At 38.8% G+C, this 27,213-nt stretch overlaps 1 pseudogene; it reads right to left on the reverse strand.

Moving 5' to 3' along the window:
• Positions 1–23,082: 23,082 nt before the first annotated feature.
• On the reverse strand, positions 23,083–23,177 carry LOC132536015 (U6 spliceosomal RNA; annotated as a pseudogene).
• Positions 23,178–27,213: the final 4,036 nt, after the last annotated feature.

The following is a 27,213-nucleotide window of genomic DNA, read 5'->3' on the forward strand; positions in this document are numbered from 1 at the left end:
CAAACAGGTAGAATGGAATTCTGATGCTTTGTTTGGAGCAGGAGCTTATGAATCTGGAGCTCAGCAGGCAGAAGCCAGGTTTCCAACTGGTTATTTTGAACAGGTACGCATCTGTGCAACACAAGCATGGGAAAGGGTGACCACACCTGATGTAGATCCATCAGCTCCCATTGACTGTTTTCACCAAGGCTCTGATGGATCATTGGCGAGCTTCATCTCAAGGGTGAAGAGAAGCTTAGAGAGAAAGGTTTATAATCCTGATGTCCGCAAACTACTCCTACGCTCTATTGTCAGGGAAGGCATGACACCACAATTCCGTCAGTTATGCCTTAATTTTAAACACCTACACCCAGATAATTGGATTCTAGCGACACAGGAACTTACATCAGGCAATTATGGGGCACCCGCTATGACACAGGTCTATGCAGTTGCCCCACGTATGCAAAACGGGGCCTGCTTTCAGTGCGGTCACCAAGGACATTGGCATAACCAATGTCCTGATAAGTTGCGACCACGCCTCCAATCAGGGAAACCATGCCTCCAGCCAGAGCAACCCTGCTTTCAGTCAGGGAGCCAGAGACCACGTACTGTTTGTCCAAAATGTCGTAAGGGGTTTCATTGGAAGAGAGATTGTTGGTCCCAATTTCATAAAGATGGTTCACCCCTGAATGGTACAAATTCGGGGCATGAGATATTGTGGACCACTCCTGTTTTAGAACGGGGCCACCCTTCTATGACAGTAAAGATTGGCAATATTCCTTTTAAATTTTTGATTGACACGGGGGCAGAAAAGACAATTTTAAGGCAAGAAGAGGTTCCCCAAGATTGGGAACTTATCCCTGGACCCAGTTTACATGGAATAGGAGGGATGACCAGAGCATTTTGCACACGAGACTCACTCATGTGGGAAGACCCAGAAGGTTCTACCGGACACTTCCGCCCTTTGGTAGTTAATATTAGCACCAACTTACTGGGCAGGGATCTTCTGGAATGTCTTGATGTTAGGATATCCACAGACGCCTCTGCAGAGCGTAAAACTCATTCCCGCGATACCAGGTCTATTCAGCACCCCCAATACTAAATGCCACTGCTCGTAGCCAAACACCACGCTTAAGCTGGCTTTCTAATGAGCCTGTCTGGGTGGAACAGTGGCCTTTACCTAGGGATAAGCTAAAAATTTTAAAAGAGCTCGTCCGAGAGCAGTTGTCCTTGGGACACATTCGTCATTCTCGAAGCCCATGGAATACTCCTGTCTTTGTGATTAAAAAGCGCTCGGGAAAATGGTGCCTCCTTCAAGACTTCCACGCAGTAAATAAAACCATGCAGGTCTGGGGCTCCCCCCAAAGGGGTTTGCCTCTTGCTTCTGCAATTCCCACAGGAATTCCAATCATAGCTATTGATATACAAGATTGTTTTTTCTCTATCCCCTTGCATCCGCGAGATTGTAAACGTTTTGCCTTCTCTGTTCCATCTATTAATAACGCAAGCCCTGCTGATAGATTTGAATGGGTGGTGCTGCCCCAGGGTATGGCCAGTAGTCCTACAATTAGTCAGGAGGCTGTTAAATCTGCCCTTGTCCCATATATTCATAAGGGCCTCAATATTTTTCATTATACAGATGATATTTTAATATGGGGAAAATCAGATACAGATCTCTATGCCTTACGTGATTTTCTCATTCCTGCATTAAAGAAAAGCAGCCTTAATGTAACCCCTGAGAAGATACAGCTAATCCCTCCAATATCCTTCCTAGGGTCAGATATTTCTCTAACACAAATTTGTCCCTTAAAACCTAATGCTACCTTCCCTTCTAACCTTACTCTAGCTTCTTTACAAAGTTTTCTAGGAAATTTAAATTGGCTTAGGCAGTATCTCTATCTGCCCACAAGCTGCCTCCAACCACTGTTTAACCTGTTGAAAGGAAACAAAAAGCCCTCTTCAAAATGTAAGTTAACTCCTGAGGCCTCCTTGGCACTGGAAAGGGTTAACCAGGCCCTCCAGGACATGCACCTTGTTCGATTCTCCCCCTCCTCTCCGGTAAACTTTCTAATCTTCAACTCCACCCCCACAGTAGTAGGGGCACTGTGGCAAGACCATGGGGTTCTCGAATGGCTTCACATGCCAGTAGGAGGAGCTCCAAGAATCCTCACTGAGATAGACGTGTTAGCATTCATGGTTGGCCAAGGGAGAAATAGGTCTGTGCAGGTCTTAGGGAAGGAACCGGATTTAATCATTCTGCCCTTTTCTCTCACAGATACAGAGTGGCTTATACGCCATCATTCCCACTTTGCCATAAGCTTCGTGGGGTTTCCAGGACAAATAGATAAACATTTTCCTTCTAATAAATTGATAGCTTCTTTACCTCTTCTGCCTCTACTGGCACCTAAACTTTTCTCTCGGGATCCCATTCCCTCTTCTCCTACAATCTTTACTGATGGCAGAAAAAGGGGAGCTGCTGCCCTTATATATTACCCAGACAAACAATCTCCTAAACCTCTCTTTACTGAGCTTCCTGATAATTCCCCTCAGTACAAATAACTTTATGCTGTTTTTCTTGCACTAAAAGCTGTACTGGAATCCTTCAACCTTTTTTCTGACAGTGTGTATACTGTTAACTTACTTCCATGGCTTGCTTGTTCTTATGTGAAAATTGATGACAACCCACTTTCCCTCTCTTGATTCAAATCACCTCTATGCTGTCTTCTCAAACCCAACCACTGTATATTCAACACCTTCATTCCCACAGCCCTCTTCCTGGTTCCCTGTCCGAAGGGAATGCCGCAGTTGACCGCCTTGCCTCAACGGGAACTTTCCCAGTCTCTGTCTCTGATCCTGCTAATTTTCATTCTCTAACCCATGTTAATCTTAAAGGCCTTCGAGCTCGATTCCCTGATGTTCCTGTACCACAGTTAAAACATATCCTCGCTACATGCTCTTCTTGTGCAAGTCTCATAAAGACACCTGCTATCCAGACCCTTGGGGTTAATCCCCGAGGTTTAAAAGCTAATGCTATTTGGCAAATTGATGTCACCCACATACCAAACTTTGGCAAACAAAAATATGTGTTTGTCTCAATTGATACCTTTTCTAAATTTATGTGGGCTACAGCTCAGACAGGAGAAAGTGCTAAAAAGCTTGTAAGCCATATGCTCTCTTGTTTTGCCGTTATGGGCGTCCTATTATTTTTGAAAACAGACAATGCACCTATGTTTACAAGCAAACAATTTAAAGATTTTTGTTCCCTCTGGAATATTACTCATACCACGGGCATTCCCTACAAACCACAGGGACAAGGCATTGTCAAGAGGGCCCATCAAACTCTGAAGGCTTAACTAAATAAAGATAAAGGATGAACATATCCCCCCAATATCCAGCTAGCAAAAGCCTTAACTACGTTAAATCTCTTTAATATTTACAATAACTCGGCCTTACCCCCTATTATTCTTCACTGGAAAGCACCATCTACCCTCCCATCTACTAAGGTCAAATGGAGAGACCTACTCGATAAAATTTGGAAAGGGCATGACCCATTATTGACCATGGGAAGGGGTTTCGCATGCATTTTCCCTCAAAATTTCTCTAAACCTGTCTGGGTTCCTGCCCGCCATGTCCGACAATACCCGCAGGATGGCGCTGTTATTTTGAAGAACAAGAAATACTACAAGAGGACCAGATTCAGGATACATCCCAGGACCCATAATACGACATGGCAGTATCTGCAAAATCTCGCTCACAGAGACCGCTCTCCTACCCTTTCCCTGTATGTCTTATGTTATAACTGGCCAGTTGTTTTTGTGAGTGAGTGTGTTGAATGACAAAATTCTTTTTTTTTTTGCATGACCCGTCTGCTTGGAGTACTCTAAAAGGTAATTGGCTTTATATAAAAATGCTGGACGCAGCCAAAGTTTCTGGAGACGTCCAGAAACATTCCAAATTTTTTTTTCTCCCTCTTTTGAATTTTATATATAGTTTTGGTATATATGTAAGTGTTTAGTCTTAAACTGTGTGACTAATGACGGATTTAAATTTGTTTTTAAATAATGTGTTTTTATAACAAAAGTTCTTTTTCCTCCAGTTTGTTATAACTAAATGTTTATGGGTATGTCTCAAGTTTGGTAACACTAACTTAACGGTCAAAAGTGTAACCTTACAGCTACACTTTTACCAGACAAGGTAAAAATTAATTTGTTAAGGTAACTTACTATTTCGGCAAAAGTCTAAATGTTCAACGTGACTATTCACTCCCAAAACTAAACTATATAAATTTTATATACAGGACACCTTTGAAGGGCCCCCAAAGGTGCCCTGTAAACTATCTTGTGGAAATTAATCCACAACAGATCTGGCATCAATCTGGCACTGTAAACGTTAAAATCATTGTCACGAATATGCGTTAACTCTCTAAGCTATTTGAGTCTGTTTAAAATACATATTTTAGCTAAAATTGGTCTCAAGATCCTGCGGTAGAGGTTGCTACAGGAGGTCACATTAGATGACCTTTAAATAAAATCATAAAGAGATTCTAAACCAATTATAATCATCGAGGTATCAACTATAACAAACCTATAACTTGTTACAAGTTCAAATTAACCACGAGAAGCAGATTGTTTGTGTTTCTTTCACAGGAATCCCGGAAAAACCATCTGAACCCCTGCACACCCTGACGTCACCCACTACATGGCACTACTACCGTGGCACACCCCCCGAAACCCTAGATGTCACTCAACGCGATCTGAAGAACCTGATACACAAACTCCAAGGGCAGAACTTTCTTCATGCCTGGTTACCGTTCCTGCTTCTGACCTGCTTGTCACGTGTTGGCAGTTCCAGCTGGCTATCTACAGAAAAGCAACATTCCAGCGGCTGACCTCCCTCATGCAGCATTGCATCCCCTGCCAATTCTTCCCCTAGCCATCTACTTCGGACTGAGACTTGTATCGGACTTTCTGACACACCCTATATACATTTTACACAATTTTGAAGCAGCTTATTTCCCTTCACGCTGCTGGTTTTTCATAGACTGATCCTGAGTAATTCATAGACTTCACAGACTGCTGCCTTGAGGACTATACAATGCCAAATAGCCCCTCTGTTTGGTGGGTCACGCCTCCTGCCTCCCCCTCATTATGTACCCTCGCCCCTTTCCCCACCCAAGCAGGGAATGTTCCTTTACACACCAATCCTTCCCTTCACACCACACTAGCTTTTACTACTCCCCTACTTGTCCCTTCCTATTTTGTTATATCATTTAGGCTTATGCCCAAAAGGTTTCTGCCCCATGATAGTCTTTTACAGACTTTGTACATCTTATGCAATTACTAGATAGAAAGATAGAAAAGATGTAGAGATATTGTGAAGAGTTGGTTGAGCAGGCTGCGCTTAAACCTATGAGATGAGTCTCTCCAGGTAAGTCTCTCTCTCTAAAGAGGGGTTGAGCACAGGAGGACGCATAAATCTCACAAGGTTCACAGCCATTTAACCTTCCATCCTCCACAGAAAGTCCTACATCTTCCCACCTGAGCATGGCATTCCTCTAAAACATTTAAGCCTGCTCCATTCCATGTTTCTTTACTGTGTCCATTTAGATATAAAGGGATAGGAGTAGATGTTGCTGAGGAGTTATTCTGATGCAGTCTCCGCCCCCAGGTTTTACTACGCCTCGCGAAACCCTAGCATTGCCCTCTTCAACCAATCCTGGCCCTACACGTCACCTCTGGTTGTCGCCCAATTAAAAGCCCCCTCACCCCCCCTCTCTCTCTGGGCTCTCAGCTCTCCCTCTCTGAGGTCTTGTTCCCTGCTCTCCCCCCGTGGTCGGCCATTGCGGGCTGGCTCCACTTGGTCTGAACCAACCCTCCCCCCATCCTATAATAAAGATTTGTGTACCCCTTTGCTCTGGACGTCCGCTCTATTCTCCGCGGTGCAGCCCGACACCAGACCACCACCACAACCAGGTGGGGCTTTTTTGTTTGTTTTCTAGGGTTATTGCTGGGACTAGGTGCCAGCACTACTAATCCACTGCTCCTGGAGGCAATTTTTTTCCCATTTTGTTGCCCTTGTTGTCATTGTAATTGTTGTTATTGTTGTATAGGACAGACAGAAATTGAGAGAGGAGGGGAATACAGAGATAGGGAGAGAAAGATAGACTCCTGCAGACCTGCTTCCCCACTTGCGAAGCTACCACCTTTCAGGTGGGGAGCCAGGGCTCAAACTGGGATCACTGTGCAGGTCCTTGCGCTTTGCACCACATGTACTTGACTCACTATTCTACCACCTGACCCCCATTAAAAGAATTTTATTTACAACAATCTTAAGCATTTTTTTGCTTATTATTTTTTAATATTTATTTATTCCCTTTTGTTGTCTTTGTTGTATTACTGTTGTTACTGATGTTGTTGTTGAATAAGACAGAGAGAAATGGAGAGAGGAGGGGAAGACAGAAAGGGCAAGAGAAAGACACCTGCAGACCTGTGAAGTGACTCCCCTGCCGGTGGGGAGCTGGAGGCTTGAAACAGGATCCTTATGCCATTCCTTGAGCCATGTGCGCTTAACCCGCTGCACTACCGCCCAACTCCCAACATTTTACTTTTTTAAGCAGAAAGATGATCTCTGTGATGTGTTCTAAATAGAAAGCTGTTTCCACAAGTATTCATGTATTTCACAAGTGTTATACTTGTTAAAATACCTGGTAGGAAGTTTGAGAATTGGACAGTTAGTAGAAAAGGCAAAATGTTATACAACATCTCTTCAAGATGAGGCTGAATCTTTATCATATATACATATAATTTTAGTAAAAAAGAAATAGACATAGAGAGACCAGAGAAGTATTAAGCTCTAGTTTTTGGTAATGCATGGGATTGAATCTGAAATTTTAGACTCTCAGAAATGAGTTTTTTTTAAATTATAGTATCTCTTTTCCAGAGACTGAACTTTCTAAGTAGTATTTTTGTTAGGATAGCTGATTTGGCTACATATACTTGCATTCCCAACCCTGAAAAAGAAATCAGTGATCATGATTCTCAACTTGGATTATTGCCATTAGTGTAACGGTTCCACCAAATGGGGAGACAAATGAATAAATGAAAAAAAAAAGAAGAAAGAAACATTTTTATTGCAGATAATTTTCTCTAACATGCATTAATAATGTTTAAAAATTATTAGTTTATCTTTTTTATATTATTGTATGGGTAAACAAGAAAGATACAATTTGATTTCACCAACATGGGATTTTCAGTTGGTTATATTAAGTTTCACATATCATGGGAGTTCTCATCAAGAATAACAGTAAAGGCAGTCTCTAAGTTCTCCTGCATTTATGATAAACTTATGAAGGAGAATAAATTGTGAAGAGTTATTTCAAATATGTGGTGATTCTAAAGGAATATAAAATTTACTTTAACAAGTTTGTTTTGTAGAGAAATATAAGTCTCTCAATTTCGATTTCTTAACTTTGAAAGAATGGTATTTTTCTTGTTATAAGTAAGTCAACTTTCTCATTTGAATTTTATCTCTTATTTTCAAAATAAAAGGAAGTTCTGGATATACTTTTGCTTAATATTTCTCAAGTGTCTAAATCAAAATAGGCAGTATGACAAAGCAATATATTTTGGAGTGACATACAATGAAGTTCTTCATGGGCAAAAATTATGGAAAGAGGGTGTCAGGCAGTAGCGCGTGCGCGGCTCAAAGCGCAGAAGGATCCAGGTTCAAGCCTCCAGCTCCCCACCTGCAGGGGAGTGTCTGTCTTTCTCTCCCCCTCTTTGTCTTCCCCTCCTCTCTCCATTTCTCTCTGACCTATCCAACAACTAACGACATCAACAATAACAATAATAACCACAACAAGGCTACAACAACAAGGGCAACAAGAAGGGGGAAAATGGCCTCCAGGAGCAGTGGATTCATGATGCAGGCACTGAGCCCCAGCAATAACCTTGGCACAAAAAAAATAATAATAACTGCTATGAAAATCTCCTATGATCTAATTATATAATACATAGAGATGACAGATATTCAAAACCTCCATTTAAAAAATGCCAACTCTGTAAAAAAGGCTTTCACTATGCAATCCACTCTCCATCTAAATGTTATGCAAAAGATATCTGCCAGGAATAGACAGACAGAGTTCTGGCTCTACCTCACAAAGCAAGGAAGGCTATTGTACTTCTATAAACAACAGCCACTCATTATAGGAATAACCATAACAAGACACCTCACTGTGCCACTATGTCTTAAACCTTCAAACTTATCAATGGGGATGAAGTTGATCTGAATAATGGGATACACATTTATATATTCACTCAAATTAACCTTAGGAGCCAAAGTTGATTTTAGAATACTGTAATATAACCTTTGCTTTCTAACCAAAAGGGGTAACACATTTTTTTCTTTTATTTATAAAATGGAAATATTGACAAGACCATAGTATAAGTGGGATATAATTTCACAAAATTCCCACCACCAGAGCTGCACATCCACAGAAGTTCTACCTGTTAGTGTCTGGAATCCTCTCTCCAATAGTTTTACCAATCTTTTGCTAAGGTGTTCTAGTTTAACCTCTCATAGTGTTCAAGTACATTCTATAATTATGAATAATGAATATTAAGTACAAATTAAAATTTATAATTTGCCCCTAGGCATCTGAGCTTCAGTTATTCCTTATACCCTTCCTATATACAAAGACCATCAAATGTTCTTCTAGGGTTGATGATGCTTATAGACTAGCAGTGTGTGATACCTTGAATTTCTCTCTCTCTTTCTCTCTCTCTCTCTCTCTCTCTCTCTCTCTCTCTTTATGAGGGTGCTAAGTCCTAGTCAAAAAAGTTGATATTTCTCTGGTACAGGCATGAGCCATTGTTCTTTCATGACTTTTCTCCAGCTCTATGAGTGTTAATCCCATAGGACTTTATGAATTGTGGCAAATTGATGTTTATGTTTCTAGATTATGGCTCATTTCTTCTCTTAGTGGAATATTGAGCATGCAAATGAAATATCTTACAACCCCACAGGACAAGTAATTGTGGAAATCTTTGATGTATTCTTAAAGGGCAAATTCTCAAACAGAAGCAGGAGAACACACACACACACACACACAATTTTATATTATTCTAACCTGACAGCTGCTGAATGTCACTTTTCTCCTTAGAGCTTCTTTTAATTCTCAAGCAGATACACTATTTATGAGATTACCAAAGAAAAGCCCTAAAAATGGGTTATCTAGATTAAACTCTAAATATTTTCTTTTAAAGGTTCTCCTTGATTTGTCTAGCATCTTTGTGACTGAAGCTATAAGATCACTAACTTAAGGCTGAGGGTTTGGTTTTACGTTTTGTTTTGTTTTTTTAGTTTTGTCATTCACAGGCCCTATTTGGACCCATGCCAATGCAGTTAAATATTTCCATCAGCAAACTCCTAACAAGAATTAGATGAGATGAAGCTTTAATTCAACAATCTGGATGAGCCATAATTGCCAGTCAGGAACAATCTGAATCCAGGGATAACTTTGTGAGGTTCCATTCATGCTGGTTCATCTCTGAGTTAGACATAGATAAGTGGATTACAGGTCTTTAGACTAATAGAAAGCCTTTATCTGACAACCAGTTATTGTGACCTAAGCATGCTTTGGGGAGCAAATTAGGGCTTGCAGAGGGAATGCTAGCAACATAGAAGATTTGCTCGGGAGTCGGGCAGTAGCGCAGCGGGTTAAGCGCAGGTGGCGCTAAGCACAAGGACCAGCGGAAGGATCCAGGTTCGAGCCTCCAGCTCCCCACCTGCAGAGGAGTCGCTTCACAGGCAGTAAAGCAGGTCTGCAGGTGTCTGTCTTTCTCTCCCCCATCTGTCTTCCCCTCCCCTCTCCATTTCTCTCTGTTCTATCCAACAACAATGACATCAATAATAACTACAACAATAAAACAACAAGGGCAACAAAAGGAATAAATAAATTAATTAAAAAATAATTTAAAAAAAGAAGATTTGCTTATTCTCCTACATTTATATAGACTCTGAGCATCTTTGTCCACGTTTATACTAGAAGTGGGGAATTGTTGGAGCATGAACAATTAACAGATGGCTGATTTCAACCTGACAAGCGTACAGTGGACTTATGCAAACACACAGTGGATTGTGGATGTATAGGAAGTTATTTAAATGAGTGTCTGGAAGAAATCACTCTCTGTTCCTGCTGCACTTTGCCTGCTCTCCTACTCCCCAGGACCCCCCAACCCCGCTCCATGATGCTTCCCTTGACCTGAGTATGAGTATCTGAACACTGGTAACTAATTTAAGGACTCTTGGCTCCCTGCCATCATAACCAGCCAATCTTTACCCCTTTGCCTATTTTGCTGCCACTGTTTTTATGTACCTATATAACCCTTGATATAATAAATCTCTTCTTTGTTAAATCATAGCCAAAGCTGGCAGTTTTTAGTCCTTACACATTGCAACATAGATGCTCAACCAGGTGCACCACAAACTGGGCCCCCAATATTTGTATTCTATATGAGGATTGGCCTTATTTTTGACAACATAAGTAGTAAACTAGGAGTAGTTTTAAATGGAAACTTTGTGCTTCCAGTCTTGCAGTATATGAATTATAAAGAAGCAATACATATATATATATATATATATATATATATATATATATATATATATATGGAGACATTAACAAAAACATAGGATAAGAGGAGTACAACTCCACACAGTTTCCACCACCAGAACTCTGCATCCCCTCCCCTCCCCTGATAGCCTTCCTATTCTTGATCCTTCTGGGAGTATGGACCCAAGGTTATTGTGGGATGCAGAAGGTGGAAGGTCTGGCTTCTGTAATTGCTTCCCCACTGAACATGGTCATTGATAGGTTGATCCGTACTCCCAGCCTGTCTCTCTCTTTCCTTAGTAAGGTGGGGTTCTGGGGAAGTGGAGCTGCCGGACACATTGGTGGGTTTGTCTGTCCAGGGAAGTCTAGTTGTCATCATTCTAGCATCTGGAACCCGGGGGCTGGAAAGAGAGTTAACATACAAAGACAAACAAACAAATTGTTGACCAATCATGAACCTAAAGGCTGGGATAGTGCAGATGAAATGTTTGTGTGTGTGGGATCCTCTATTTTGTAGATAGTTAGTAGGCATATTTTAGTTATATTTCAAACGGCCATTAGCTATACTAGTTTTTTTTTTTTTTCCTCTTAGCCTGAAATCCGATATGCACATGGATCCAAGTTATTGTCTGGGGAGGTGATGTCATGGCTGGAAAAGGGACAGAAAGCTGGATCAGAGAAAAGAGTAGCTGCTTAACATGGGGAAGGGGTATAAATATTGTTGACTGTAAACAACATCAATCTGACTTGGTCTGGGGCCCATATTCTGCTTAGGAGCCTATGTGATCTCTGCATCCCTATAGATCTGAGCTCACATTCTGTGGTGATGAGTAGGAACATTCCAAGCTGCCCCAATATCGACCCATCTCCCTCAGGTATATCATAGAGTATATTGTTCATCCTCTATTCGGAGGATGGAACATTCTTTATCTTTGTTGATCCAAGTTGAGGGCAAGGTCCCTTGGGGGGCCCACAAATGGGTCTTTTTTGTCGTTCCTGATAGAGAATGACCTGTAAAGAGGGATTTATTTGAGGCCAAGCCCATCATGTCTGTTTGGGAATCTCTGGACTCCCCAAAAAGACCCCAGCTGATGGGGTGTCCTGATAGTGACAAAAGAGTCATCATTAAAGTATGCCAGTCTCTTGCACTTTACTAAAAATATTTAATATTTTCTTTGTTATAATTGTATCATTTACTAGCATTGTATTATTGTAGAAACAATTATGTTCACACATTACAAAATACATTTTTTTTTACCTTTATAAATCAGTTTAAATAGTCTTTTATCTAAATAAAACAGACTCTCTCATTGGGAATACAAAATATATTTCATAAGACAGATATTTTATAATAAGTGAAATAAATGCATTAAGGATAGTAATGTTTACATTTATATAAATTAGTTAAAGATAAATGACATTGTCACTGTTAAGTAAGGGTGATGAAGAAATTACAAGAGTGATATTGATTCATCAGGGATTTTTGTTGGCCCATATTTAATTATTAATGTGGTTTTGCTTCAGGGGCTTACACCAATAATGTATAATGAGACAAATGTTTAGAAAAATGTATGTACTATATATCAATAAACATGTGCTTTGTAATTTTGTTCACAATTCTTATCATAATTTGTATCATTTAATTTGTCACAACAATAAAGTCACATGAAAGGCTGCTATTTTCTCTAGGAGGAAACCATTTTTTTTCCATTTTAATTGACATTTTTCTCTGCGTAACTTATTTTTTTAAAAAAGGTACATATATATTAAAATCTGGGAGATGAAACAGTGATTAAGTACAGGACTTGCAAGAATGATGTCTTGACTTTGATTCCTAGTACCACTCTCATATTAACAAATAAATCTAAATAAATAAAATTCATCCTAATAATGAATAAGCACTGCAGATTATCATAGGCACTAAATGGCCACATTAAATAACTTACACTCTAAATATCATATATTTCTCTAGTTGCCTACAATTGATTTTACAATTTAAGTGTAAACTCTAGGCTAAAGAGGTGGCTTAGCATGTAGAGTACATGCTTTATTTTATTTAAAATATTTATTTATTAGCACGGGATAGAGACAAGATGGAGGGAAAAAAAACACAGCATCACTCTGGCACATGGGATGCCTGGGACCTCATGCTTCTAAGTTCAGTGCTATACTCACTGTACTACATCTAAAACCTAAAGTGTATGTTTTAAATGTAAACTATGTATTTTATAGCAAACTTGGAAGAGTACAATTTTTTGTTAAGAAATACCTTAATATTTTTTAATGTTCCATTTTTATTTTAAATTTCAATTTAAAGTTAATAAAATAACACTAATGGCAACTAAACTTCATCCTTGAGAATGTTTATAGAAAAACTAATCAGAGGGTGGGGGTAGATAGCATAATGGTTATGCAAAAGACTCTCCTGCCTCAGGCTCCAAAGTCCCAGGTTCAATCCCCTGCACCACCATAAACCAGAGCTGAATAGTGCTCCGGTTAAAAAAAAACAAACAGGAGTAGTAAAAAGGTTGTGGGTAGACAGCATAATGGTTATGCAAAGAGATTCCCATGCCTGAGGCTCTGAAGTCCCAGGTTCAATCCTCCACACCACCAAAATCCAGAGCTGTGCAGTGTTCTGGTATTTCTCTCTGTGTTTCTCTCTGTATCTCTCTCAAAAATAAGACAAATAAAATACTTAAAAAAAACTAATCAGAAAAAGAGAAATGCTTGGTTTTCCCTTTGTGATTTAAATAAAAAATAGAGAGCATTGATTTAGTATATGTCACCCTTCATCTATGTCTGAAGGGTTTTCAATTAAAAGTTACCCCAACAGGACAAACTATTAGGATAACTAAATAAGGAAGATAAAAATGGTTGATATTAAGAAATTTGCATTTTTCTTTTGATAAACTAATGAATGTATCAGCCAATATTAAGATAAAAATGTACCTTTTTATGTTTTATGAGTGATTTAATATTGATTTTCAAAAATATAAGATAGGAGGGGTACAACTCCACACCGTTCCCACAACCAGAATTCTGTATTCCCATTTCTTCCATTGTAACGTACAGCAGTTCTCCTAAGGTTGAAATGGGAGGTAAATATTATTTCTACAGCTATATGTCTATATTTTATATATTTACCCATTTTCATCTATGGTCCCATTAACTGTTCTTTTCCAAGTCACACATATACCTATTACTACATCTGACTGCCCTCCTTTTATCTTCTTCTCTCTCTGGGTCCTGATGGAGTTGGAGTTCAGAGCCCTCTGGTCATATTGGGAGTATGGACCAAAATTATTTTTGAGGTTCAGAAGGTGGACATGGGCATTGGCAGGTCTATCCATACCACTAGCCTGGTTCTGTCATTCCCTGGTAGAGTAGGGCTCTGAAGAGGTGAGGTTCCAGGGCACATTGGTGAGGCCGTCTTCCCAAGGAAGTCAGGATGGAATCATGACAGAAACTGAAACTTGGTGGATGAAAGACAGTAAGATATAAAGCCAGACAACATAATTAATGCAGAAAACTGCCTCGGCGATTCTGGAAGATGGTGGAATGAGAAGCTGCTATTGGCTTGAATTCCGACAACATCTGCTGGAAACAGGATTTTTTGCCTTTAGCAGGACAGTCAATAAGAGGTCCTAGTTGTGACACCAAGGAAGTGACTATAACTCAATTTGGGTTAGAAAATAGAGTAAAAAGAAAGGAAATTTTTTTTTCTTAATTATTATTCCAGAAGCACACCCCTGACCCCCCTCCCCCATAACCAGTCCCTGAGGGCCAGAGAGCTGCTCCTAGCAGACTCCCCTGCTGAGTTTCTTTCTTTACCAAGATTCCTGGCCCAACAGGGGGTATAATTCCAATTCCATTCCTATTCCTTTCTTAAACCCTTGGCCCTTTTTCTTTCTAAGTGGCCAATTCCAGCTACAAATATTCAACCAAGCAGAGCCTCACTCAGATAGGGAAAGACCTTCAGAAGTGCTTTTTTTTGGTTGTTTGTTTGTTTTATTTACTTAACAATCAGCTGCCTCTGCTCAGGGGGCCTGAGGCAATCTGGAGCCATCCAAGCTGAAGACAGAACAGATTTTTTACTGTGTTCTATTTTATTATCAATACTAGATATCCGCATATCCCTTTCCCCCCCTCCTTCAGGTTGACCAGAATTAACTCTTAGTGTATTTTCCATTTCTAGGGGACTAGTGTCTTATCCATAGCTAGAGTAATTTGTTTCACTCTTCCTACCTACCCTACCCATTCTCCCCTTCACCCTCCACCTAGTTAATTAAATAATAATAGTAATAATAATAATAATAAATAATTTTCCTTTCAATGCTCTTTTATTACTGTTCTTTTTCTTATCTTTTTTTCTTCTCTCTCCCTCTCTCTCTCTTCCTTATTTTTCTCATTCTTGTCATCCTTTCTTCCATCATCCTTCGGCTTTCTGAATTCACTGATACATGTTTGTGAATTATTTTGGGGGAAGAAATCTGACTCAGAGTGGACTCTCTCTGCATGTATCTCTGCTCTACTTCCCTTTCTCATGTAGCTACCCCTAGAATATACAGTGGATAGTAGATTTCCTTAATTGTCTATTCTTGCTATCCCTTATTTCCTTTCTCTTTCTTCTTCACTTGGACTTGGTTGCTATTTTTTCATTGACTGGAGACATTATTTGGCTAACTGGTAGTGGTTAAACTGCTTCAATCCTTGCTTCAGTTGCTATTGTAATTTCTGAGGTTGGTGATTGCATTTGTCATAAAGGTATTTAGTAAAGTGTTGCTTGTACTCAAAACACAACAACTGAGGAACAACAGAACATAAAAATAAGAAACACATTAATAAAAAATGGGTTGATCAAGAGAAAATAAAACTGCTACTACAATGAATGAAGACAAGAGCCCAGAAGAAACTACAAATCAGCCAGAAGTAATCATAGACAAGAAATGCATGCAAGCAATAATAAACTTATTAATCACAGAAATGAAAACAACTTTGAAGGAAATGGCTAGCGATAGTAGGGAAACAATAGATGAGAACGTCAAGGAAAATACGAATTAACTTGAGGCAATTAGAGAACTGAAAGCTGAAATAGCTGAACTGTAGAAAGCAGCTGAGGGAAGGGAAAGCAGACTAACAGAGCAGAAAACAGAATTATCCAGACAGAGGATGAGCTAGAGAAAACTAAGAAAGAGGTGAAAGAGCTCAAAAAGAGATTAAGAGACACTGAAAACAACAGCAGAGACATATGGGATGAACTCAAAAGAAGTAAGATTCGTATAATTGGCCTGCCAGAGGAAGAAAGAGAGGAAGAGGAAGCAAGCATTCTAGAGAAAATTATAGAAGAAAACTTCCCAGACCTGAACAACAGAAAGGATATTAAGAATGAAGAGACCCAGATAGTCCCAAACAGAATCAACCCAGACCCGAAAACACCAAAACACATCATAGTCACAATGAAAAGAAGTAAGGATAAAGAAAGGATCCTAAAGGCTGCAAGAGAAAAACAAAAAGTCACATACAGAGGAAAAAACCCATAAGACTATCAGTAGACTTCTCCACTCAAACTCTAAAAGCCAGAAGACTATGGGAAGATATTTTTCAAGCCCTAAATGCAAAAGGTTTTCAACCAAGGATACTATATCCTGTTAGACTTTCATTCAACCTAGATGGAGGGATCAAAACCTTCTTAGACAAACAACAGTTAAAGGAGGCAACCATCACCAAACCGGCCCTGAAAGAGGTTTTAAAGGACCTCTTATAAACTAGAACATCACCATAATACTTGCAATATATGAGAGAAAATAAAAATTTGTTGAACAATGGCACTACAATACATTAAATCCATAATATCAATAAATGTCAATGGCTTAAACTCACCCATCAAAAGGCACAGAGTGGGGGGGATGGATCAGAAAACATAATCCAAGCATATGCTGCTTGCAAGAATCTCATCTGACACACCAAGAAAAACACAAACTTAAAGTGAAAGGTTGGAAAATTATCATACTGGCTATCGGACCACAAAAAAAAGGCAGGAACAGCCATTCTAATAAATGACACAATAAATTTTAAATTAAATAAAGTAATAAAATATAGACAAGGGCATTACATAATTATTAAAGGATCAATCAGCCAAGAAGACTTAACAATTATTAACATCTATGCACCAAATTAGGAACCATCTAAATACATCAAGCACCTACTCAAAGAACTTCAGAAATACATCAATAGTAATACAATAATAGTGGGAGACTTTAACATTCCACTCTCACGCTTAAACAGATCAACAAAGCAGAGAATCAACAAAGATAGAAGAGAATTAAATGAAGAGATTGACAGACTAGACTTCTTGGCCATTTTCAGAGTCCTTCACCCCCAAAACCTGGAAAACACCTTCTTTTCAAATCCACATAACACATACTAAAGGATAGACTAAACGTTAGGCCACAAAGACAGCATCAATAAATTCAAGAACATTGAAATCATCCCAAGTATCTTCTCAGACCACAGTGGGGTAAAACTAACATTTAACAACAAACAGAAAAATATTAAAAGTCACAGAATTTGGAAACTAAACAATATACTCCTTAAGAACCACTGGGTCAGAGAGTCACACAAGCAAGGAATTCAAATGTTCCTGGAAACAAATAAAGATGAAGTCACAAGTCATCAAAATATTTGGAACACAACCAAAGCAGTATTGAGAGGGAAACTTATAGCCATACAATCACATATTAAACAACAAGAAAAAGGTCAAATAAATGACCTTACTGCAAATGTCAAGGACTTAGAGGAAGAAGAACAAAGGAACCCTAAACAACCAAAAGGGCAGAAATCACTAAAATTAGAGCAGAAATGAACATCATCGAAAATAAGAGACCATACAAAAGATCAATGAAGCCAAATGTTGGTTCTATGAAAGATTAAACAAAATTAACAATTCCTTAGCCAGACTCACCAAACAAAATAGAGAGAAGACTCAAATTAATAGAATTGTAAACAATGGAGGAGATATCACAACTGATACCACATAAATCCAGAATAGCATGCGAAACTTCTATGAATAACTATATGCCACCAAGCTAGAGAATCTGGAAGAAATGCAAGAATTCCTAGAAATATATGTCCTTCCAAAATGGAACCAAGAAGAACTACAAAACCTAAATGCACTAATCACAGACAAAGAAATTGAAACCATTATTAAGAATCTCCCCAACAACAAACGGCTGGATCGGATGGCTTCACAAACAAATTCTATCAGGCAAGAGAAAGAAATAAAAGGAATACAGATTGGAAGGGAAGAAGTCAAACTCTCAGTATTTGCAGATGATATTATAGTATACATAGAAAAACATAAAGAATCCAGCAGAAAACTAATGGAAGTTATTAGGCAATATAGCAAGGTGTCAGGCTACAAAATCAATGTACAAAAATCAGTGGCATTTCTTTATGCAAACACTAAATCTGAAGAAGAAGACATCCAGAAATCACTCCCATTTACTGTTTCAGCAAAATCAATAAAATACCCAGGAATAAAGCTGACCAAAGAAGTGAAAGACTTGTATACTGAAAACTATGAGTCACTACTCAAGGAAATAGAAACTGATACCAAGAAATTGAAAGACATCCCAGACTTATGGACCAGAAGAATAAATATCATCAAAATGAATATTCTTCCCAGAGCCATATACAAATTTAATGCAATACCCATCAAAGTTCCACCAAGCTTCTTTAAGAGAATAGAGCAAACACTAAAATCATTTATCTGGAGCCTGAAAACACCTAGAATTGCCAAAACCATCTTGAGGAAAAGAAACAGAAATGGATTCATCACACTCCCAGATCTCAAACTATATTATAAAGCCATCATCATCAAAACAGCCTGTTACTGGAACAAAAATAGGCACACAGACCAGCAGAACAGAACTGAAAGCCCTGAAATAAATCCCCACACCTATGGATATCTAATCTTTGATAAGAACAATGACTTATGTCACTTAACATAATTCCTTCTAGCTCCATCTAAGATGGGTCAGAGAAGGTTGGTTCATTGTTCTTAACAGTTGCATAGTATTCCATTGTGTATATATACCACAACTTTCTCAACCACTAATATGTTGTTGGGCACCTGGTTTGCTTCCAGGTTTTAGCTGTTACAAATTGTGCTTCTAAGAACATAGGTGTACACATATCTTTTTGTTTAGGTATTATATAGTCCTTTGGGTATAAGAGAAATTACTGGGTCATATTTAAGGTCCATATCTAGCCTGGTGAGAGTTCTCCATAATGCTCTCCACAGAGGCTGGACCAATTTAAATTCCCACCATCAGTGCAGAAGTGTTCTTTATCCCCACAGCTTCTCCAGCATCTGTTGCTGCTGTCCTTTTCGATGTATGCCATTCTCACAGGAGTGAGGTGGTATCTTACAGTTGTCTTTATTTGTATTTGTCCAGCAATCAGTGACAAGAATAATTTTTCATGTGTTTGTTATCTTTTTGGATCTCTTCTGTAGTGAATGTTCTGTTCAAATACTCTGCCCATTTTTGGATGAGGTTATTTGCTTTTTTGTTACTAAGTTTGCTGAGCTCTTTGTATATTTTGGTGATTAGTCTCTTGTCTGATCAATGACATGTGAATATCTTCTCCCATTCTGTGGTGGGTCTGTTTTTGTGATAGTTTCTTTGGCTGTTCAGGCACACTTCTTTTTTTTTTAATATTTATTTTATTTATTTATTCCATTTTGTTGCCCTTGTTGTTTTATTGTTGTAGTTATTATTGTTGTTGTTTTTGGATAGGACAGAGAGAAATGGAGAGAGGAGGGGAAGACAGAGAGGAGGAGAGAAAGATAGACACCTGCAGACCTGCTTCACCACCTGTGAAGCGACTCCCCTGCAGGTGGGGAGCTGGGGTTCGAACCGGGATCCTTATGCTGGTCCTTGTGCTTTGCGCCACCTTCGCTTAACCCGCTGTGCTACAGCCTGACTCCCTCACGCACACTTCTTTTTTAATTTAATTTAATTTTATTTATTTATTCCCTTTTGTTGCCCTTGTTTTATTGTTGTAGTTATTATTGTTGTTGTCATCGTTGTTGGATAGGACAGAGAGAAATGGAGAGAGGAGGGGAAGACAGAGAGGAGAAGAGAAAGATAGACACCTGCAGACCTGCTTCACCACCTGTGAAGGGACTCCCCTGCAGGTGGGGAGCCGGGGTTCGAACCGGGATCCTTATGCCGGTCCTTGTGCTTTGCGCCACCTGCGCTTAACCCTCTGCGCTACAGCCCGACTCCCGACGCACACTTCTTAACAACATTATAGAACCTGGATACTTTCTATTTTTTACTTAGGCCTAGACACCCTCCTTTCTTGCCCTCTACTTTACTTCCCTAAATCACTCTAAGTCTAAACTTGTCAGATAAAGTAAGAACTGCAAAAGTAGAGTAAGAAGAAGAGACTGGAACACTTTAATGAAAGCTCTTTTGATCACTGTCAGGACACCCCTTCACCTGGGGCTCTAGTCAGGAAATCCCCAGATTCCCACATAGACATGATGGGCCTAAATCTCTAACAGATCACTTTCTCCACCATCACTGGTCATCTCCATCAGGAACAACATCATATTGCCTCTTGTGTGCCTCTACACAACCTTTTCTTCAATGTAGAACAACAATGGTAAGAAATTTTTCACTTTCCAAAGGGAGTCTGTGTCAACCTACTCTGCCACTTGAGGAAGACTCGTCTTGAAATGAGTGCAGCCTAGGATGTTCCTATCTCTGATCATGGATTGCAAGTTCATACTGACAGGGATACAGAGGTTAAACAATTTCCTATGCTAAATATGAGTAGATATGAGACTTAGGACAGATTGATGAGTTTACAGTTAATGATATTAATATACTTTCTTCAAATTTGTGATCTACTTTCTGTCCTGATACAGCTCTCTAGTCTTATCCACAGCTCTGGCACCATTTTCCTAGACAATACTTTCAGCCTACTTACATGTTAGCTTTCAAGCTCAGGCAAAAGCTACTAAACTCCTGGCCCCCTTGGAATATACTGAAAATAGATATACAAGATTCTTCCCACACAATGACCCTTAGTTCCTTCTGCTCTATTACAACCTTTAGGTTCCTGATTATTTAACAATTATTTCTGTTTTATATCTTACCATTTTCCAGCAACCAAGTTTCACATGCTACCATGACACCATCCTGACTTCTCTAGGCAGATGGCTTCACCAATTTGTCCTGGAACCTCATATTCCCAATCCCTGTCCCACTAGGGAAAGACATAAACAAGATGGGGGGATGGATTAACCTGACAACACCCATGTCAAGTGGAGTTTCAACTACAGAAGCCACTCAAAAAAAAAAAAAAAAAAAACAACAACAACAACTTTGGTCCATATTCCCAGAGGAATAAAGAATAGGGAACCTTCCAATGGAGGGGATGGGATACTGAACTCTGATGGTAGGAATTATATGGAATTGCACTCCACTTATCCTACAATCTTGTTAAACATTATTATATCACTAATAAAAATGAGGTAACACTGTAAGGTAGATAAGAAAAATATATATTTTATAAAAGCACAACTGAAGAGCATAAGAGTATTATTGACTTTTTCCCACTATTACATGGTGAAAACATAGGAACCTTAATAAAGATATGAAATCTGAAAATTAGGTCATCGTGAAGAACAAAGGACAGATAACTAATGGTTAATTGGAAAAAAATAGCACTAAAATATATTGTTTAGTTGTTTTGAGACCACTTTCAAGGCAACAAGTCTATATGGAATAGACAAGAACACATATTCCTGACAGTAGACCCTTTGGTTGGAAATGATAGAATGCAGGGTATATGTTAAGGAATAATTATTAGAATACAAGAAGCAACAATCATGTATATTATTACACACTTCTCTTTCCCAGTTTAATCACTGCCCCTGAACATACACACACTATACTTAAAACAACCTCTTTTTTTTTGGAGAATCTGATGTGGAGTAAATAGATCATTAAGGAGGATGAGGCAGAATTAAGAAATAACAAGAACAAAAAAAAAGTTCATGATTATTAAAAATTGCCTACCTAATTTAACCAAACAGGTAATATGCTCAGAAAAAAATTGATCTGATACTGTTTCTCACCATTAAACAGGACTTTTAAAGTATAAAATATGGGATAAGAAATGAAGGTCCTTTGCTCCTAAGTGTTCATTTGAGTCTGCTCCATCTATAACACAGTCCCTAATCTTTCTATTTAGAAGTATTTCTTATTTGGAAGGCTTTTATTATATTTTTAAGAATCTAGAAAACCATATATACTATTATTCTTAACATCTTTTACTTACTGTTAAATGACAATAAAATTTAAGCGGAAGCATTTTCTCAGAGGAATAAAGTTTTCTCACCTCTTAAGTATTATCACAGACAGGTTATTGACTAACCAAACATTACACTGCATGCTAAATTAACTCCCTCCTCTAAAGAAGGGTTATTAAATGTAATTGCAAAAATAAATCACTGTGCACTATAGATTTTCAAGGATATTTGTTATTGTATAATCCCAACTGTTACATCTGTACCATCACATACTTTTCCTGTAACAAAATTAATATTTAGTAACATATATGATGTCCAAAACATCCCAAATTAATTTCAGTTGTGTGTATTTTCAGACATGAAGACAGGATTGTATTTCTTCATTTTCAATACCATTTTCTCATGTTAGAAACCACCTTTAGATGGGATTTTCTCAAACAAAATATAAGTGATAATGATAAATATATGTGTAGTCATTTTTCTCCAGAGAATAACTTTATTCTCAGAGAATAAAAAAATGTTGGTGTTCATGGCATTATGATAACATATTTTAGCATTCCTAGAATACAAGTTTTGCTGATATACAGGTGACAGAAAAACAAATCTTTATGGTGTGCATGATGGAATGAAGATGATAAATGACCTTGAGCATTATGAGGAGCAAAGAAAACAGAGCCCAGGGACAGATGGTGTGGATTTCTAACTTTGAAATGTCAGAGGGTAAGTGTTTTCTGCATATCAAGTGATAAGTAATGCAGAGATAATGTTTGAGATTGTTGTGTTGGATTTTATATATTGATACTGAATATGAATAAAAAGCACTTCATCTTTTAAGCACTCATACTGACAAAAGAGTTGGCTGGGTTTGAAAAGGCCTGACATTTTGGAGCAAAACAATGTACTCACAAATTTATCCAGGATGAATATAAGGTTTTTTTTTTCTCTCGTTGTTTAAATTCTCTGTAATTCAAAATGGCATAACCAACATGTTTTGCAACCAAATCAACTACTATATTGTGGTTTACCAATGAGATTAAACCAAAACTATACTAACCTGAATAGAACATTCACAGAATACAGGCATTCTCTTGGCTGATGGATTATTAACTAGATGTGTGGTATTTGAATATTATCTCAAAAACAACTACCAAAAGATTTTCTTTTTTTTAAATATATGGAACTGTTCACGAATTTTCATGTCATTCTTGTACAGGGGCCATGCTAATCTTCTCTCTATCCTTCCAATTTTAGTATATGTGCTACCAGGGGTTTCTGAAGATGGCGATTTTTGAAGCCGCAGCTGCCCTGAGCTCCAAGAGGTAGAAGATTGCAACCCGGGATCTGCTGCATGGGGTAGGATACTGGGCTGTCTGTAGGAGGTTGAACACGAGCTGGTCAGAGTGACACTAAAATATAGTCCCATAACTCTCTCTTGGGAAGACAAATGGATGTCAGGGGGACAAAGGAAAATCCTTTAATTATTTCTGAGCTCACAGCCCCTACTCCAGCACTAACCTCAAGGAGCAGCACAGCTGCTCCTAGTAGGCTCCCCACTGAGCTATTTTCTTTATCAAGATTCCTGGCTCATCAGGGTGTCATTCCAAGCCTCTTCCTTTAACTTTAATTTTTTTTAAATATTTATTTATTTGTTGCCTCTTGTTGCCCTTGTTGTTTTGTTGTTGTAGTTATTGTTGATGTTGTTGTTGGATAGGACAGAGAGAAACAGATAGGGGAGGGCAATACAGAGAGGGGGAGAGAAAGATAGATACCTGCAGACCAGCTTCAACGCCTGTGAAGCAACTCTCCTGCAGGTGGGGAACTGGGGCCTCAAACTAGGATCCTTATTCTGGTCCTTGTGCTTTGTGCCACCTGCACCTAACCACACAACTCCCTATTTATTTATTTATTTATTTATTTATTTATTTATTTAATGGGCTGGAGCTTTATTTGAGGGACAAAATACCTGACAAATCAGAGCCTCTTCCCTATCTGGGAAAGAATACCTGGATGTTTTTTTTGTTGTTGTTGTTTGTTTTTGAATACTTTTTACAATTGGATCTTTGCTTAGGATGCATGCAGCCAATCAAGTGGTCCAAGATACAGAATGACTATTAGGGGTATTCTTTTTTTTTTTTTTATTTAAGAAAGGATTAATTAACAAAACCATAGGATAGGAGGGGTACAATTCCACACAATTCCCACCACCCAATCTCCATATCCCACCCCCTCCACTGATAGATTTCCCATTCTCTATCCCTCTGGGAGCATGGACCCAGGGTCATTGTGGGTTGCAAAAGGTAGAAGGTCTGGCTTCTATGATTGCTTCCCCGCTGAACATGGGCATTGACTGGTCGGTCCACACTCCCAGTCTGCCTCTCTCTTTCCCTAGTAGGGTGTGTCTCTGGGGAAGCAGAGCTCCAGGACATATTAGTGGGGTCTTCAGTCTAGAGAAGCCTGGCAGGCATGCTGATGACATCTGGAACCTGGTGACTGAAAAAATAGTTAACATACAAAGCCAAAAAATTGTTGAGCATCATGGACCCAAAGCTTGGAATAGTGGAGAGGAAGTGTTAGGGGGATACTCACTGCAAGCCCTAGTGTACTTCTGTTTTCAGGCATATATTTTGCAGTAGTTTAAGGATACGTGTGAACATATGCTCTCACAGAAACTGGTGTATATCTACGTTTTGGGACTTTGTTAGAAAATGAACCACCTGAGATGAAATTAGAGCATACTATGAAAGGAAAGCTCTCACCCGAGTAATGAAGCTGGAGGGTTGTCATTCCACACGTGAAGTCTCTGGACACAGTCTGAAGTGAAGCATGTCGAGGTGGCAATCATTGTGTTGGTTAGGTTGTGATCAGTAGATGTAATATTATTTGATATGGATTGGGAGAGGCATACGGGAAAGTGGGCCCTATCCAAGGGTTCCAGGACTGGGGGAAGTAGAGGCTCTATAGTGGAGATGTGAGGTTCCTGCTGTCTTAGGGTTCCAAAAGACAATCGATAGTTAATGTTATCATCACATTATTTGGTAATTAGGTTAACTTTGAAAAGTCCTTTTGTTATGGTTGGCTGTACAGTACCCAGTATCTTGTATATAGCTGTGCTATTGGTTGCTTCTGATCTACTCAGTCTAGGCTTTTGAGAGAGTCTCCATATCAATTACACTGCATATATTGAGAAAAGATTCAGTTAGTATTTTGAAAAACTTCGAGACATACAATTAATTTCCCCCCTCTCATATTAATTAACTAGTAATTTATATGACTACATTTTACTAGGAGTGTACATAAACACCATTCCCACCACCAAAAAACTGTGACCCATCCCTCCCGCCCACTCCCACCCCCCACTGGCCCAGGAAGCTTCATGTCTAACCCTCACCACAGGGTTTTTACTTTGATGCCCTACTTACAATTTAGTCAGATCCTGCTTTTAGTTTCTCTTTCAGATCTTCTTAGTCATCTTCTGCTGATGAGTGGGATCATCCCATAATCATCTTTATCTTACTGACTTAGTTCACTTACCATAATTCTTTCTAGCTCTGTACAAGATGGGTCAGAGAAGGTGGGTTCATTGTTCTTGATAGCTGCATAGTATTCCGTTGTGTATATATACAGCTTTCTCAGCCACTCATCTGTTGTTGGGCACCTGGGTTGCTTCCAGGTTTTAGCTATTATGAATTGTGCTGCTATGATCATAGGAGTACACACCTCTTTTTGTTTGGGTGTTATGGAGTCCTTGGGGTATAACCCCAGGAGAGGAATTACTGGATCATATGGAAGGTCCATGTCTAGCCTTCTGAGAGTTTTCCAGACTGCTCTCCACAGAGGCTGTACCAATTTACATTCCCACCAGCAATGTAAAAGAGTTCCTCTGTCCCCACATCCTCTCCAGCATTTGTTGCTGCTGTCCTTTTTGAGGTATGCCATTCTTAAAGGAGTGAGGTGGTATCTTAGTGTTGTCTTAATTTGCATTTCTCTGACAATCAGTGACCTAGAGCAGTTTTTCATATATTTGTTAGCCCTTTGGATCTCCTCTGAGGTGAATGTTTTGTTCTTACCCTCAGCCCATTTTTGGATGGGGTCATTTGCTTTTTTGGTGCAAAGTTTGCTGAGCTCTTTATATATTTTGGTAATTAGTTTCTTGTCTGATGTCTGGCATGTGAAAATCTCCCATTCTGTGAGGGGTCTCTCTGTTTGTTTAATAGTTTCTTTGGATGTGCAGAAGCTTTTCAATTTGATGTAGTCCAATTGGTTTGTTTCTGCTTTAGTCTTCCTTGCAATTGGGTTTGATTCATCAAAGATGTCCTTGACGTGTAGGTGGGAAAGTGTTTTACCAATGTTTTCCTTTAAGTATTTGATTGTTTCTGGTCTGACATCTAGGTCTTTGATCCATTTGGAGTTGATTTTTGTTTCTGATGAGATAAAGTGGTTCAATTTCATTCTTCTGCATGTTAAAACCCAGTTTTCCCAGCACCATTTATTGAAGAGAGCCTCCTTTTTCTATTTAATCCTTTGGGCCCCCTTATCAAACATTAGATGCCCATAGGTGTTGGGATTTACTTCTGGGCTTTCAATTCTGTTCCACTGGTCTGTGTGCCTATTTTTGTTCCAGTACCATGCTGTTTTGATAACGATGGCTTTATAATATAGTTTAAGGTCTGGGAGTGTGATGCCTAATTTCTGTTTCTTTTCCTTAAGATGCTTTTGGCAATTCTAGGTGTTTTCATGTTCCAGATAAATGATTGTAGTGTTTTTTCTATTCTCTTAAAGAAGCTTGGTTGAACTTTGATGGGTATTGCATTAAATTTGTATATGGCTCTGGGGAGAATATTCATTTTGATGATATTTATTCTTCCAATCCATGAGCATGGGATATCTTTCCATTTCTTGGTATCAGTTTGTATTTCCTTGAGTAGTGACTCATAGTTTTCAGCATACAAGTCTTTCACTTCTTTGGTCAACTTTATTCCTAGGTATTTGATTGATTTTGCTGAAATAGTAAATGGGAGTGATTTCTGGATGTCTTCTTCTTCAGATTTAGTGTTTGCATAAAGAAATGCCACTGATTTTTGTACATTGATTTTGTAGCATGATACCTTGCTATATTGCCTAATAACTTCCAGTAATTTTCTACTGGATTGTTTAGGTCTTTCTATGTATACTATCATATCATCGGCAAATAGTGAGAGATGACTTCTTCCCTTCCCATCTGTATTCCTTTGATTTCTTTCTCTTGCCTGATTGCTATGGCAAGAACTTCCAATACTATGTTGAAGAGTAACGGTGACAG

Source organism: Erinaceus europaeus, chromosome X, assembly GCF_950295315.1.
Source record: "Erinaceus europaeus chromosome X, mEriEur2.1, whole genome shotgun sequence".
Classification (NCBI taxonomy): domain Eukaryota; kingdom Metazoa; phylum Chordata; class Mammalia; order Eulipotyphla; family Erinaceidae; genus Erinaceus; species Erinaceus europaeus.